Genomic DNA, 15598 nt, shown 5'->3' with positions numbered 1-15598 from the left:
CATTAAATTACAAATTTTCAACATTTAAACAAATGCATTCTATAGTAAAAAAAGTTTCAAAAAAAACCTAAAAGTATAATAATGTAAGTGGTTAGAACAGAATAAATCGGCCAGGTGCGGGGCCTCACGCCTGTAATCCCAGCACTTTGGGAGGCAAAGGTGGGCGGATCACGAGGTCAGGAGTTCGACCAGCCTGGCCAACATGGTGAAACCCCATTTTTACTAAAAATACAAAAATTAGTCAGGCATGGTGGCGGATGCCTGTAATCCCAGCTACTCGGGAGGCTCAGGAGACTCTCTTGAACCCAGGAGGCAGAGGTTGCAGTGAGCCTGAGATCACGCCACTGCACTGGCAACAGAGCAAGACTCTATCTCAAAAATAAAATAATAAAATAAAATAAAATAAAATAAATCCATCCATGACCAAATTAATGAAAACTGCAGTACAATGGAAATAAGCTTATGATGCAATGTCCATCCACCAAATTGCAGCTCAGGGCTTAATTTTTCTAAGAAACTTTTCCTGGTACATTACATTAAGGAGATGCTCACCTCACTTTCATTTAATATGTAGAACTTCCTGGCTTGTCCATGCTCTGTAGTTCCAGTTTTACAGTGCCTCTTTTTTAGTTGCCCTGTGGGCACCCCAGGACATGTTAATGATATGACTGACTGAGTAAAATCTGCTAATGAAAAGACTAAATAAGAGTAGCAAAGCTTTGCTCATGTTCTTCATCTCTTTTTTTTTTTTTCCAAGTAGTGGTTTTCCTTTCTCTTGTTGGTACCATGTAGGCATACATTAATCATGGTTTTCTGAGTTAGGAACAAATGATTTTCAAAAGATTTGGAAAATATACCGCCTTAATTCTATCATGAGGTTCCATGCAGAGAGCAACAGTTCAGTGTGAAGAGTCAGCACTGTAGATTATTGACTTCCTATTTGCCTTGGCAGACAGAACATCGAAGTCAATCTCAAAAATCAGCGTTTCCATCAGAAGACACCTATGATAACAGATCGTAGACAGGCCTGCTTTTATCATTAATACCAAATTAGAAGAGGAAATAATTCCTAATATCTCTCTTGAAAGCAACATTTACTACATACAGCTTAGACAGTGAAATTTGGGTTTAACTTCAGCAATAATAATCTAGTAGAATTTTTTTTTGTATCTAGCAGTTAGAAAGTCCTAATAATATACAAGGTGAAGTTAGACAAGAAGTCTGAAGCCATTTTTCATCAAGTTCATTTCACTCATGAATTAGTAGGGTAGAAGATTTAGGTGTGCTCTCTCTCTCTCCTTTTGCCTGTTTCATCGAAGCATCCTGCAGACGGCTGTACTATGCCCTACACAGCGACAATTTGGCTGCCCAAATCATTCGAGACATCTTGGCTTATTTTGACTGTGCCACAATCAATCAAGGCAGCTACACTTTGCTTGTAACTGTCAACAGAAAGGGTGCCTTGTGGTCACACACGAGGGCACAAGTGACCCAAGTCAATGGACAAGGAAAAGATGGAATATTTGTTATTTCTGTCAGTCATAAAGGGAAAGATTTTTGCCTTTCTTTTTCTAAAATTATGTATGTCATTGCTCGGCAGACTTTGAAAGAAAGTGGAAAACTTAAAAATGAAAGAATGCAGAAAGCATCATAAACATTACTTTTGCTGGATAGATTTTGCTATTTACAAACCATTTCACTGTTATCATGACTGTGTTATACAAGCGTGCATGTCAGTTTATTCAGCATGTAATTGTTCCTTTAGGGAAACAGTATCTTCTCTTAAGGGTGAGAAGAAAAAACACAATTTTTCTTTCTACAAATAGGCAATGATATCTTGCATGAAAGTATACTTTTTTGCTTTGTTTTCACAATTCATGAACACATGCATATAGACATACGTGCATACATACACAACAGGGACAGATGCAGGCTTAAATTGGTTTGATAATGGCATGGCATTCTCAGTAGTCTACAACATAAATTATATGCCCAGCTTTATACTCCCAAATTAGTTTCATGGAATTAATTTTTCCCATACTGCTCTTTGTTATAATTTTCATCACTAAATATGCCAGTGGATTATAAATTTCCTGAGGATAGAGATGGGATCTCATTCAACATTGTAGCCCACAATGTAAGAAAAAATGTTAATCCCATGGCATTTATAAAAAGAAAATTATATTTAATTTTAAATTTTGTGTATAGAGTATTTCTTCTACATATAAAACCAAGCTTTTTAAAATTTAATTTTTATAAACTCAACAAGTTTATGTAATCATAATGTTCTAAATTATATCTTTTCTTTAAAAAAAATTTCCCTCAGATTTGAGTCTGTTTGATTCTTGGGGGAATTTTCAAAATTATAAGGATTTTATTGAAAATATCATTTATTAGTGTAATATGCCAAAAATATAACTTTTCAAATAGCAAACTGATACATACTTAGAGGCATTAAAATCTCCTATAAATTGATGATAATGATAGGTAATATTTATTGAGTGCTTATACAGTGCCAGGCCCTGTGCCATTTCACAGGATATTTAACAATCCTCTATTGAGGCATCTATCTCTGTTATTATAATACCCATTTTATAGAAAAAGTACACTAGGCTCGAGAAAGTTAATTAACGGTCTAGGATCACACCACCATATGAACTGGAGCTAGAATTCTCTCTCTCTTTTCAATGACCCCAATGCTTCCACTCTTATGTACTTTGCTCTATAGTTTGCTTAATAATACTTGTTTGCCTTTCTGACATCTCTGTTTCCTCCCTAATACATACTAGCAAACTGCATTTACTATCTTCCTGTTTTTATGGTAACCTAGGGGGAAAAACAAAGTTTTTTTAACATAATAAATCTGAATGATCAATATTGGGATCAAAGTTCTATGGACCCTTTAAATCAGATTATTATCAAAGCAGATATTTATGTATTTGGTTAGCATTCATTGAGCACCTACTATATGTGAATCACTCGCTAACAGAAGTAAATTCCATAGTTTTAAAAAAAGAAGCAAAATGTTCACATTACCTCAACAGAGTATAGACATATAGTGTAATATGGTTTGGTTCAGTGGTTGTAACTGATTTTCACATAATCTGCAACTCTGATGAGTAACAGAAAAAGGCAATTTTTAATAAAAGCCATTTTGAATAAAAGTGAATGCAACAGAAATAATAGAAGTGATTATTGATAAAAGTACAGAAAGTTAGGCACTGAATCCTATCTTGAGGGTAAAAAGCAATAATTTCTCTCAAAGTATCATAAGTTTATAGTTGGTCTTTAACAATGGTGTGTAAATGCAACAACCACAACTAAGGAATATGCTCTTGGAAAGAAGGACATCATCAATAATTCCTATTAATGGTACAGAAACATTTAAGTCAAAATATCATACTTTCACATGGAATACTTGGATTCCACTAAACTTGAGCATCTTTTACAAACCCATTGGTAAAAATCATGCCACTGAGAATGGTGAAAGTCTGGACATCATACCACTGAGACAGAGCCTGAAAATTAGATCTGTCACATCCATCATTCTGACATCTAGCCTGGGTTGTCTAACTCTAGATACATCTACTCTTCTTCAGAACCAAATAGCCAAAGCCAGCTGACTTTGGCCAAGGACACTTTCTCCTTATTTCTTAGCTAGGAGAGGTGAATGGAGGACTGTTTCTCCCCAACTGAGACAGATTATATTTTTACCCCCTTGGATTCAAAGAAAAGAACATTTTTTGCTATGTGACTTTTAGGGAAGCAGCATGACAGTGCTCATATAGAAGGCTGAATCTCATCTCTAGTACTTATCTGTTCTATAAACTTGTGCAAGCGTCTTAAAGCCTGTGACTCAATTTCCTTTTCTGTAAAGTGGGGATAATAATAGTACCTACCTCAGTGGGGAGCTATGTGGATAAATGTGGCCATTTTAGCAAAGCACTTATCACCATGCCTGGTACATCGTGAGCACTCAGTGAACGTTAACTTTGCTTCCCAACAGTCAGCAATGTCTAAAATGGTGGCTAAAAGCATTGGTGGGCTTATTTCCCATAGAATTCAGCAGTCTTGCTCTTTTGACTTTCATCTTCCAAACTCTTAGTAAATGAACTGCTTCATTTCATGCTGAACATTCCAACTAGGCCCCTTCCCTGTGATCCTCCAAGGAAGGAGAGGATAATGTTAGACACAGAAAGGTATCCTGGTGAAACTAGAGGATATTATGCTAAGTGAAATAAACCAGGCACAAAGGGACAAGTAGTGCATTTTCCCACTTATATAAGATATCTAAAGGAGTCAAACTCCTAGAAGCAGAGGGTAGAATGATGGTTACCAGGGACTAGAGAGAGAGAGAAATAGGGAGTTGGTTTTTAACAGGTGTACTCAGTTATGAAAGAAGAAAAAGCTCTACAGAACTACTGTATCTCATTATGTTTATAGCTAATACTGTACTCAACAATTAAACACTTGTTAAGAGGTTATATTAATCCATTTTCTCACTGCCAATAAAGACTGAGTAATTTATAAAGTAAAAGAGGTTTAATGGACTCACAGCTCCATGTGGATGGGGAGGCCTCAAAATGGTGGTGGAAGGCCAAAGGCACTTCTTACCTGACTGGGCGAGACAGAATCAGGGAGCCAAGCAAAAGGGGTTTCCCCTTATAAAATCATCAGATCTCATGAGACTGTTCACTACCACCAGAACAGTACGGGAGAAACTGCCCTCATGATTCAATTATCTCCCACTGGGTCCCTCCCACAACACGCAAAAATTATGGGAGCTACATTTCAAGATGAGATTTGGGTGGGGACACTGCCAAACCATATCAGAGGTTAAATCTCATGTTAGGTGTTCTCTAACCACAGCAAAAGACAAAAATTGAAATAACCAAAAAAAGGAAGGAAGAAGGAAAAAGGAAATGAAGGAAGAAGGAGCCTGAGCTGGTATCCTTCCAATTCCTGGGCCAGTAGTAGAAGTATGCACTTCAAATGCTTTCCATTTATTTTTACTAAATCCCTTTAAAAAAATGAGAGAGCCAAAAGATACTTTCAAAACTTACATTAGAGTTAAAAGTTATCTGACACTTTGAGCCAGGTTCTCCCAATCTGTCAGCTGCTGTCTGTTAGAGAAATTTTATGCCCTGAAACAGTTGGGGCACAAAATAATTCATAAATATGACTTCCAGGAACACCTAATTTACACAATACCAATATTAAGCATCTAAACTCCTAAGCTTTAAAATACAAGATTAATCAAACCAATAGAATGAGGATTTTAAGGGAGCTGTGACTCCAGCAATTTCAAAGTTATGTCATCTAATTGTATAACATCTTCACCTTTTCCCAAACATTTATTTCTCAGATTAAATGGAAGTATATAAATTGGTATGTGGGATTTGGAAAAACAATTTGTGGTTCACCCAAATATAAATGGTAACACTATAAGCTATTACAAAAAAAATTTAAAGGGGGGAGCAAAGAATATAGTCACAAGAATTAGAAATGAATAGCAGAATAATTACAAGTTTATGTCATGCATTCTGTCATTTCTGATAATACACGAATAAGACTTCCCATACGAAAAAGTCTATAAGAACATTTGCTCACAATTTTAGTCCTAAATTTAGTAAGGGAGTGTCTTCGCTGGCCTTATAAAGAGGGAAACAGCTCTACCCTTCAAATAAAGATCATGGTGATTAAACACTTAAAAAAGCGAAGAAGTTGGGTAGATTTAGGTTGACCAATTTAGGCAGTCTTTGATGATTTATTTTTTATCCTTGAATACCAATACAAATGTTAAAAAAGACAAAGTTTTGAATGTCTTAATATGCAGATTTACTGTGACGTCTCAAAATTTTTAATACTATTGGACCTTTTTTTTGATATATTATAAAACATATCTTTTAACATGATATTTATTGCTGGAAATTAAATTTTAAGGCATTTCAGAAATACAAATATATAAGGTAAATTAATTTTAACCTAAAAATATTAAATAGAATATTTGCAAATATAATATCAGCATAGTTATTATAATATGTTTAGAAATAGACATGTACATTTCTATACCTATCAAACGCTTAATAAAAGATGACTCCTCAAGACAATTTGCAAACTGTGGTTTCATCTAGATATATGTTAGTGTAAATCAGGAACTTTCAGTTCACCGTTTTACTAAACAAGCAAGCCATAATCTTTGCTAGTTCTGTTTCCGTGAGGCCATCATAAATCTACCACACTGTACTGTCTTCTCAGAATGCAGTCGAAGATTCAAATATTTGAAAGTATAGAGAACTATACATACAGCAAGTCTATCTTCCAAGTCAGTAATCTCAATCACCTGTGGGGCATATTTCATTTTTAACAAAATCTTAATAGAAATGCCCTCATCATGTGTAAAAGCTAACCCTTTATTGTTATACTTTATTGAAAAAGACCTTTTCTGTTACCCTAGACAAATGAAATAGGAATGGACACTCTTTTCAATGTACACACATATGTCGCTTGCATACAATGTCTACTAAATTAGCCAGGATGGACTTTAGTGAACTAAATGTAAACCTTGATTCAAATGGCATAAAACATTTTTCTCGATTTGCCACTGCTGATATTTAATTTGCTTTGATCTAAACCTGCTAACATTATCCAAGTGGATGGAACAACTAAGATTCATTATTACGGGTTTACTTTTAATACTGAAGGTGTCTGTTAAAAGAAAAGTAAAATAAATGAATAAAAATACTATTTTCAGTCTTCAAACTTAAAATGCTATACTGAAACCAGAAAAAAAAATTAACCTGTTCCTTTTTTGGAATTATACTTTATAGTTTTGTATTTATTGAACGCATTCATAGGCTCCCTTAGGATGTGAAATGTATGGAAATATATGTGCATTACTAAAGAAAGAACTAAATTTATTCTTTCCCCACATCATGCTCTTCTTTGCAGTAGAGGTTTTTAATTCAATACAGAGCTAGAATTAGATGGAGCCAATTTCCTGGTCTATATGTGTGACAAATGCTGAAAGTGGCACAAGATTAACAAATTAGTTGAAGTATAGATCTTAAAAGATTTTTTTTCTGTGTCTCTAAATCAAAATTCATACTTTATTTGAAATGAAGCCTTCTTTATAATTCAATAATGAATAACGATATTTTATTTCTTTGTATTTAAGATGAAAAATGAAATATATGACAACATCATAGCAACTTTTTAAAGCAAATGTTTTATTTGTAGGAAAGCTTATAAAGTTATATATCTGGAATATGAAATTAGTATAATTATCTAGTATCTGAGGTTAATAACTGCAATGTATAGTTTGCTAAATCTGTAAATTATTTTCAAAATAGATAGTTATTCTCAAAATAAAAGCACAAAATGAAAAGCAGAGGTACTATTTATTTAAATCTGTATATTTATGGTTAAAAATATGTTTAAAAGGAAAGGTCCTAGATAAACGTACTTGCTTTTCTAATAACATTTGTTAGCTTGGTTCCAAGTAAACACTATCAGGCTTGGCTGTTTTACCTAACCTCAGAATCGTGTACTTGATATAATCCAGATATCTAACACCAAACAATAAAAACATCTGCGACAATAAAAGCATGTAACAGTTGTGGAATTGTTTAATTTGGGAGAAAATGGCTATGTTTAATAATCACATGTGCATGAATTGATTTCTCCTCTTTGTCAAGAAACTTTTACATTTTGCAAATGATTTTTTTAAAGGAATCGACTTATGATGTGAAAAGCTTTATAAAAGATATTCTGAAATACATGTTTTGGAATTGGCTCACTCATTCCACTTTAGAACCTTGTCATGGTCCACCTGTTTTACTTGGGCTTAAATTATATAAAAATAACAGCATTTTAAAGCAAGCACAATCTTACTTGCTGTACCCAAACATGATAACATGCTTAAAATTCAAGAAGAGCTCTATGCAGGTTGTACTTCTCAGTCACCCAATCTCCTTTCACATATCTGTTCATGTTGACAGACTATGTCATAATACATCAACAGAAAGATCAGCACAGAAGAACAAAATTTCATCACCTGACAGCAAGAGGAAAACTGATTTTCAGTATTAAGTTTGTAAAAATATACCATTAACTCACTTCCAATAAGTCTAGTAGCTTTAAAAAATAGGGCGTCTGCTATAATCACAAATATACGCAAAGGCAATTAGGTTTATGTCTTTGGTGTCACCCTTTGACTGACAGCCTATTTTCATTTGCACTTTTATATGATTTTTAACTCTATTTTGGAAGCAACTTAGATAATTTTTAAAAACTAATTTCTTAATGAGGCATGTAGTTCTATGCATGTAAAAATATATCTACCAAATGTTTTAAAGACAGTCTTTCCTATATTAATCATGAGCAGAAACCTACTGACCATTGAAATAGAAATGGGTAAAGCTTCTGATAAAAGTTAGGTATCTTTTATATACAATATCTTGCTCTGTGTATGGCTTTCAGTAGAAATTTAACAATACCTGTAATAAGTAATGTCTTTTGCAGCCTAGGACATCATCTGCCACTTAGGCTTTAATTTTGCCCCTGTTTGAACACCCTACAACATATGCACTTCTCTTTTGTCTATTATCCTAGAGTTGTGCTATTCCCAAATATTGACATCATCTACTTTTATCAGCATTAACTGCTCTGCAGCTTCCCAGGCTCATGCTCAGCTCTATTTCTTCCTATTGATTATCTTCCTCACTCCAGCAGGTAGCTAGCCAGCGAGGCTGTCCTGAGAAATAGCTTCCAATGACTTTATACGCACAATTTACACGGAATTGTTTAAAGAAGATATTAGCCTCAATACAAATCAGTGAACCTCATTTAGTCAATACTGCACAATTCCGCTGTTGGCACCCTGTCACATGTTCGTCTTCATAGTCAGCTGCCGTACCCAATCTGCACATTAGCCATAGTATTTAGTTTCATATTAAAATGAAGCCAGGTTTTTTCACTTTTGCTTTTCTTTTTGAAATCTTTTCAGTATACTTTTTACATCACCTCACTGAGCCATGTGATAGTAATATATTTTGAAATATAAAAACCTGAGATTAAATGTTTGATTTTTGACAGTGTTCTTAAATATAATAAATTCAAAAGGAAATACTGTTAAGTTAAAATGGAGTGTTTTTCATTAAGTCCAATCAAATGGTAGACAACAAAGGATCTTTTATTTGAGAATATGAAGTGAAAATGAAAACCAGAAAACCTTTACTAAGAAAAGGTCCAGCTAAATTATGTTGGAAGGAGGTCTCCAGATTGAGCTTGGGTGTTTCTTTTGCTAAAAGTGAATTAAACTAAGATATGCTCTAAAGAAATATCTTACAAAGAAACAAAACGTATGCTTTTTGGAGATGAAAATAAGGTCTAAGAACAGTTGACTTTGAAAATAATTCTAAAGAAAGATCACATATGAAAAAAATTGCCACAGTATCAGATCTGTTCTTATAATCATAACAGGGAAATGTTTAGAGTAAAGTAATGCTAGTCCCTTCTTTCTCTCCTATGGCAATGCTGCAAAATCCTAGAAAGAGTGTTTATATTTCAGAATTGCTCCTCCTTAAACTACTGGTTTATGATAGTTAATGAAATGATATCCAAATGTTGAAAAAGGAAAAATTCAAATGAAAATCTAAATGTGAACTATAAGGAATAACTAAGCAACATCATGCTACTCTGAATGTTTGTGCATCTATTGCAAAATGAACTGCAATACATTAAAATTCTTCAGTGGTAGTGTAATATATAAGTGGAGGTTTACATATAAAAGCTTTAGCTATCAAGAAAAGGATCATTATAAAATATTATCCTAAACGTTTACTTGAAAATATCACTAACATCTTAGAATACATTCTGAAGGTTGTCATTACACCTATTTGCATACTTTTGTAAACCGAAATAGGTAAGAATAAAGCACACCGATCAAAATAGTCTATTTGTTATAAAATTCATCCTCTAGCTTTAGTGGCTGAAAGGCAGAAAGATTTGGGGAACATGAGCAGCAGAAAAAATAATAATTCTAGTTTTAGAGATTTTTAAGGTCTGTATATGTCACATTTTAACTAAAAAGCAACAATTGAACAAAATGACGATTTTAATAAAAAGTGATAGTAATAGCAGCATTTTGAAAGTTAACATTCAGTAAAAATTATGTAATAAATAATTGTAAATATCTCAAGATTTTCTTTCTTTCACTACAAGATGCTAACAGTGATTTTTGTTTGACCTTTGCTTTCTTTTCTTTTCTCTTTAAATAGCTTTAGTTAAGCCCAGGTAGAAAAGACATGCTAAAAGATAGGCAGACTATCCTGACCACACATCTTCTCACACATTTATTGCAAACTGACACTCATACAACAGTGCTTTTACTTTTTTTAATCACAAAGATTCAACAAAGAACAATTCAGGTACCAAGGGAGAAATCACACTCCAGGAAAAAGAGAAATGTTGTAACTGCACATTCAAACTGCATAAATGCAGGTATGGCAAAGATAATTGTAATATTTGTGTGATAGCATTCAAAATAAGTCAATGACCTAAATATGAAAGGGTTTAGGTATAGTTATGTATATGCATTCATGTATAGAAATATGACAGGTAATGCACAAATATAAATTCTAGCCCAAGCTACAATGCACAAACATTATTAGGCTTTTTCAATTTCAAATATATTTTGATTAACATGTATTTATATATTAAGTATATTTCTACCAACTATGCTAGTCCATTTATCATGTAATATTCTTATATTAAATAAAGTTGCTTGCTTTATATATTGACAAACATAAGAATGTTCTCAGTAACGAAAATGTAAGCACAAACAATGGACATAAGATAGGTATTTAAAACTACTAACAGCAAAATAGTTAAAGATTTCAGAGAAATAAAAATGCTAATATTTTCTCGAAAACAGTTTCCAAATTAACAATAATGCTTTAAGTGTAAGTCAATGTTGGTTTCAATTTTTGTCAAAACATGAAAATCTCAAATAATAACATTCCGTGATAACTTTTAAAAGAAGCTAATTTTCTTTAAATATTTTGTTTTAATTAAATTTCTAAAAGAGAAAATTATTTTTATTTTCTCAGTCCATTAAGACCTATCTGTAGAAGAAAACATGATGCTAAACCTAAAATTGTTATAAACTTTATAAATTTTCATATTTATGATGCATATTAAAGATTAATATTAAAGATCTATAGTGACCACCTGCATAGACTACCAAGATGATGCCAAAAAAAATGCGTATCATTTCACTGCATTAGTTTTACTAGCAAAATATCCTGGACAGATTCCAGAAATTTCAAATAAATATCTTTTTCATAAATATTTTGATGTGTATGATCTAGTCATAAAGAATATTTTACCGCCAAAAATTTAACAGCAATATTGAATTCTATGAGATTATCCTTTCTAGAAGTGTAAACTTAATGTATCTAAAGTAAATACACACACACACACACACACACACACACAAACACAGAGAGACATTTTGTCAGGAGACATTCTGTTTTTATTGCTAAAGTGAACTGAAAATGAACACATTAAGATGATTATTGCATTGTTATTTATGTAATTATGTAGCTTAAAAATACATAAACATTTCAGTTAGCCCTAATTTTACATATTTAATAATATAAGTATTATTATTAATTTTTATAAGGTGAAAATATTTTAAAATATCAGCTAACATTTCTATTCAAATTCTAAGACAGTGTTATTTAACTAAAAATATACAATGAAACTAGATAGCTAATTGGATTTATTTCACAATATTTAATTTGATTCTTCTATATAGAAAAATATGTATAACAAAGTACAATATTAAAGAAATTAATTTTAGCCTTTTTATAGAGTACTTTTAGACATCTATTACCATCTGTAGAAAACACAGATATATCATACATGCATATATATGTTTATGTGTATATGTATGCTGTTTATGTATTCTGCACAGAAGAGAAAAACATTGTCATAATCTAGAATAAATAATAAAGATGTGTGTGTATGTCTGAGTGTGCATATGTGTGTGTTTGTGTGTGTGGGGGGTTTATAGAGAGATGGAGAAAAAAATTGGTACCTTACAGAAAAGTTAAAGGTAGGATATTCACATGTCTGAAAGTTAATCTAAGGGTATTATGTTATATAAACATTACTAATGACTTATCTCTCTTTCTCTTAGTGTTTGGGTGTGTGTGTGTGTGCGCGCACTAACAAGAAAGTGGATATTTGAGATGAGGGGAAAAGATAACTGTATGGAGACCTAAAATAAGGCACTTTGGTTAAAATTACTAAACTAAAACTTAAATCTGTTGGGGTTTACTTTCCCAAAATATGGAATAATGAACCTATAAAATGGGCATTAGAATTACAATATATTTTGAAGATTTTCTATTGAAAACTTTCCCCATGTAAATGTTTTTATCAATACTGTCATATAGTACTATAAAATATTCTTAAGGCATGTATGACAATATCATGAAATAAACCCAAAAGTTTCATCTTGTATCACAAAGATGAAGAGTCTTACTAAAGACAAAGTTCCTTATCATTTGATTCTGCTATAACTGTTTCAAACCTCCTACTGTAATGCTTTTTACGTATATCTATTTGTTGGTCTTCCAAATTTGTCCTTTCTTCAATATTCTAGGGCTGAAAAAAATATGACACTACATGTCAAGAATTTACACAGCTACCTAAGAGTTAATATTTTGGCCCTCTTTAAGACTATGCATTTAGTTATAGCCTCAGTAATTCCAGTGTTACAGCATTCAAGTGATGGTATTAAATGCTTTCCACAGAAAAAGGACACCTTATTAGTAAGTGGGCATCATTTACTATGACCTGACTGCTTAGATTTCTGAAGCGTGAACACACATGCACATATTTGTATAAAAACCACCCTATTTAAACTATTTACCCCTATGACGGTAGCAATATTTTTGGTTGTCATGAAGTTGACAAAAGACAGTACACAAAAAGTTGTATGTAATTTTCAAGTAGACATATTCATTTCCTAATTCCCAGACAATTAACAGGGATAAAACTATACCCTAAGACACCTCCCTTCTAATGCTAAACTAATGATACAGCGGAATCAAAATACATTAGGAGTGGGGGAGGGGAGATTGAGAGCCAAATACCTTTTTCTAGGCACCACAAAGGGTTGAGGGCCTAATTATTTTTAAGTATAATCCAACCAACCTCTTCTCATGCTTAGCTGCACTGAGTGACACTATTTGTGATGCCCAGTGTGCTGAAGCTGAGCAGGTTGCTGTCAGTTTAAAAATGACTATAATAAAAGTGACCATGAAGATGGATCTTGTGATTTTGCGTTTCTAATCAGTCATCTGTGAAGAACACTTTTGCTTTGATTCAGCAGACTGGTGACAGCCGTGATTGATAGTGCACGAGGATGAAAAAAGGTTATTAACTGTCTTCCTATTAAGCTCAATGTATTACTCCTCTAGGTGCATCTCATACTTTAAGTTAAAGTACTTACTCAGGTAAGGTCAAGAATGAACTCTATGGAGATGGTATCCATCCTGTTGAAAATGAGTGAGGCATCCTTGCATTGATTTTTTTAATGTAGTATTTAAACTATGTTTAATTCTACTATCTTATTCATCAGCTAAAGGAGAGAAATTTCCTCCTTCTAACAGCATCCATATGGAAAGTACTAAAAGTGTAGAAAATAGCTTTAAATGTAAAGATTTGAATGTAGAGCTAACTAGCAACATGTGTGTGGCATATACATGAATCTATATTTAAACAGATGGTCATATATTATACAACCTATGAAGGTATTTTTAATGGTAGACACTAAAATTGATTTATAATTAAAAAATAAATATTTGTGTTACAAATGCAAAAAAATTGTTTCAATTTTCAATCATCCACATAAATGGCAAGTTCATGATAAAGAAAAACTTAAGAAAAATTCAAAGGATTTCTTAAAATACCTAGGCATTTGTTTTGGTTTAAATTCTTTAATGTATTAACTTCATCTCATTTTAATTTTTAAAATTAGAAATATTAACATAGAAATGAACACTTGAGTGACAGTATCCTTAAATAACATACTATATATATACACACACACACACAAATAGTATTATAGATCCCGAAGTACTGAAAGTTTTCCAGTAACTGAGGACATGCCATTAAAAGGAATAGTAAAATATTGAATGTCACCATATTTCCTGTGCTCATTTATTATTACAAAAGCCAAAGTATACTGAAATATTTTTGAGCATTTTATTAAACTTATCTTTAAAAATATTTTAAATTTACAAATGTAGTTTCAGGAGATAATAAATTAAATATACGCATTTTAGTTTTAAATTACAGTATTATGTTTCTTCATATGTTTTCCACTGTAAACGCTCAGCACATTTTAAATGTAATGTGAATTAGCCAAAAATATGTAAGGATATCAATACCTTGGCATTGAGGTAGCCATTTAAGCAATAACCAAATCTCAGCTCTATGCGCTTGGCGGTTCTTCATTAAGCAACTCTGCACAGTAGCGCAGAATAAGAAAATATTACCAGTATGACATTAGAGTTTCAATGCAGGAAAAATCATATTATGTCCAAAAGTTTTTTCTAGGATATCATGACCTGTTTCTCTAGTACCAGTAATTATGCCCATTTTGGGTCTATAATAAATTATATTTTGAAAATATACTGTTTTAATATTGGGATCTATCAACAATGAAATACAGAGAAAGCAAGGAAATGAAGTTCAAGATTTCATCGAATTTTTCTTTATAGCCTCAAACATTGGCTCCCCATCCTACTCTGCTTAATATTGCAATTGCTGCTTTTAAAAGCCTTTCTAGTTCTCTAGCATTTTATGTATGCCAAGTATAATTTAAATACTTACACATTGAAAGCCTCTTCATAAAAATGTTAGATCAATATAAAAATTGTTTATTTAGTGAATCGTGTTTATGTGGAGTGGATTTAAGTGTAGATTTTATATTTCATACAAGATTTCCTCAATAAGACACATTACCCTTGTTATTAAATAAATTTTCCTTTCTGTCCTATACAACTTCAACAGGCAAACTTGCATTCCAAAATTTAGAAATCATGATGAGATAAGAGACCTACGGGGACGTTTGGTCAATGATAGCATTCTATATTCTTGTACAAATATTTGTCAAAGGTTTCACAATGAAATTGTAAGTTAAGAAATATGTTGTGTGTTTCTCAAAAATATTGTTTGCTTTTAAAATAAAAAAGAACAATGCAATTCCAATCTATCTCATGGTAATTTACACAATGCTCTGAAATGTTAGTGAAATGCCCATCTTCCTTCATCTGCCTAATTCAACATTTCTTAAGGAAAATGAGGAAATACAAAGGCCAGGTAGGCCTTAGAGGAATACACACATTTCCTGGTGTCCTCTCTTTCTTCCCTTTATGGAATCAAGATCTAGAACACACATCACACACAACACACCTTTTATGAAAGAACAAGGCAAAGACGGTTTCAGGTAAAGTTTAGGTCATCTTCAAGGAAGCCAATTACCATTACCATAGCTGAAATTAAAGTTGAGCAGACTCCA

General features: G+C 32.4%; 1 long non-coding RNA gene across 2 annotated transcripts in view; it reads right to left on the bottom strand.

Moving 5' to 3' along the window:
• The window catches only part of LOC101134243 (uncharacterized), a 72291-nt gene that overhangs the window by 45803 nt on the left and 10890 nt on the right, over positions 1-15598 (bottom strand). The gene's annotated exons all lie outside the window — the stretch shown is intronic.

Source organism: Gorilla gorilla, chromosome 7 (genome assembly GCF_029281585.2).
Source record: "Gorilla gorilla gorilla isolate KB3781 chromosome 7, NHGRI_mGorGor1-v2.1_pri, whole genome shotgun sequence".
In the NCBI taxonomy this organism is placed as follows: Eukaryota; Metazoa; Chordata; class Mammalia; order Primates; family Hominidae; genus Gorilla; species Gorilla gorilla.
Note: the sequence above shows the minus strand (reverse complement) of the source record. Positions and strands in the feature narration are given on the sequence as shown.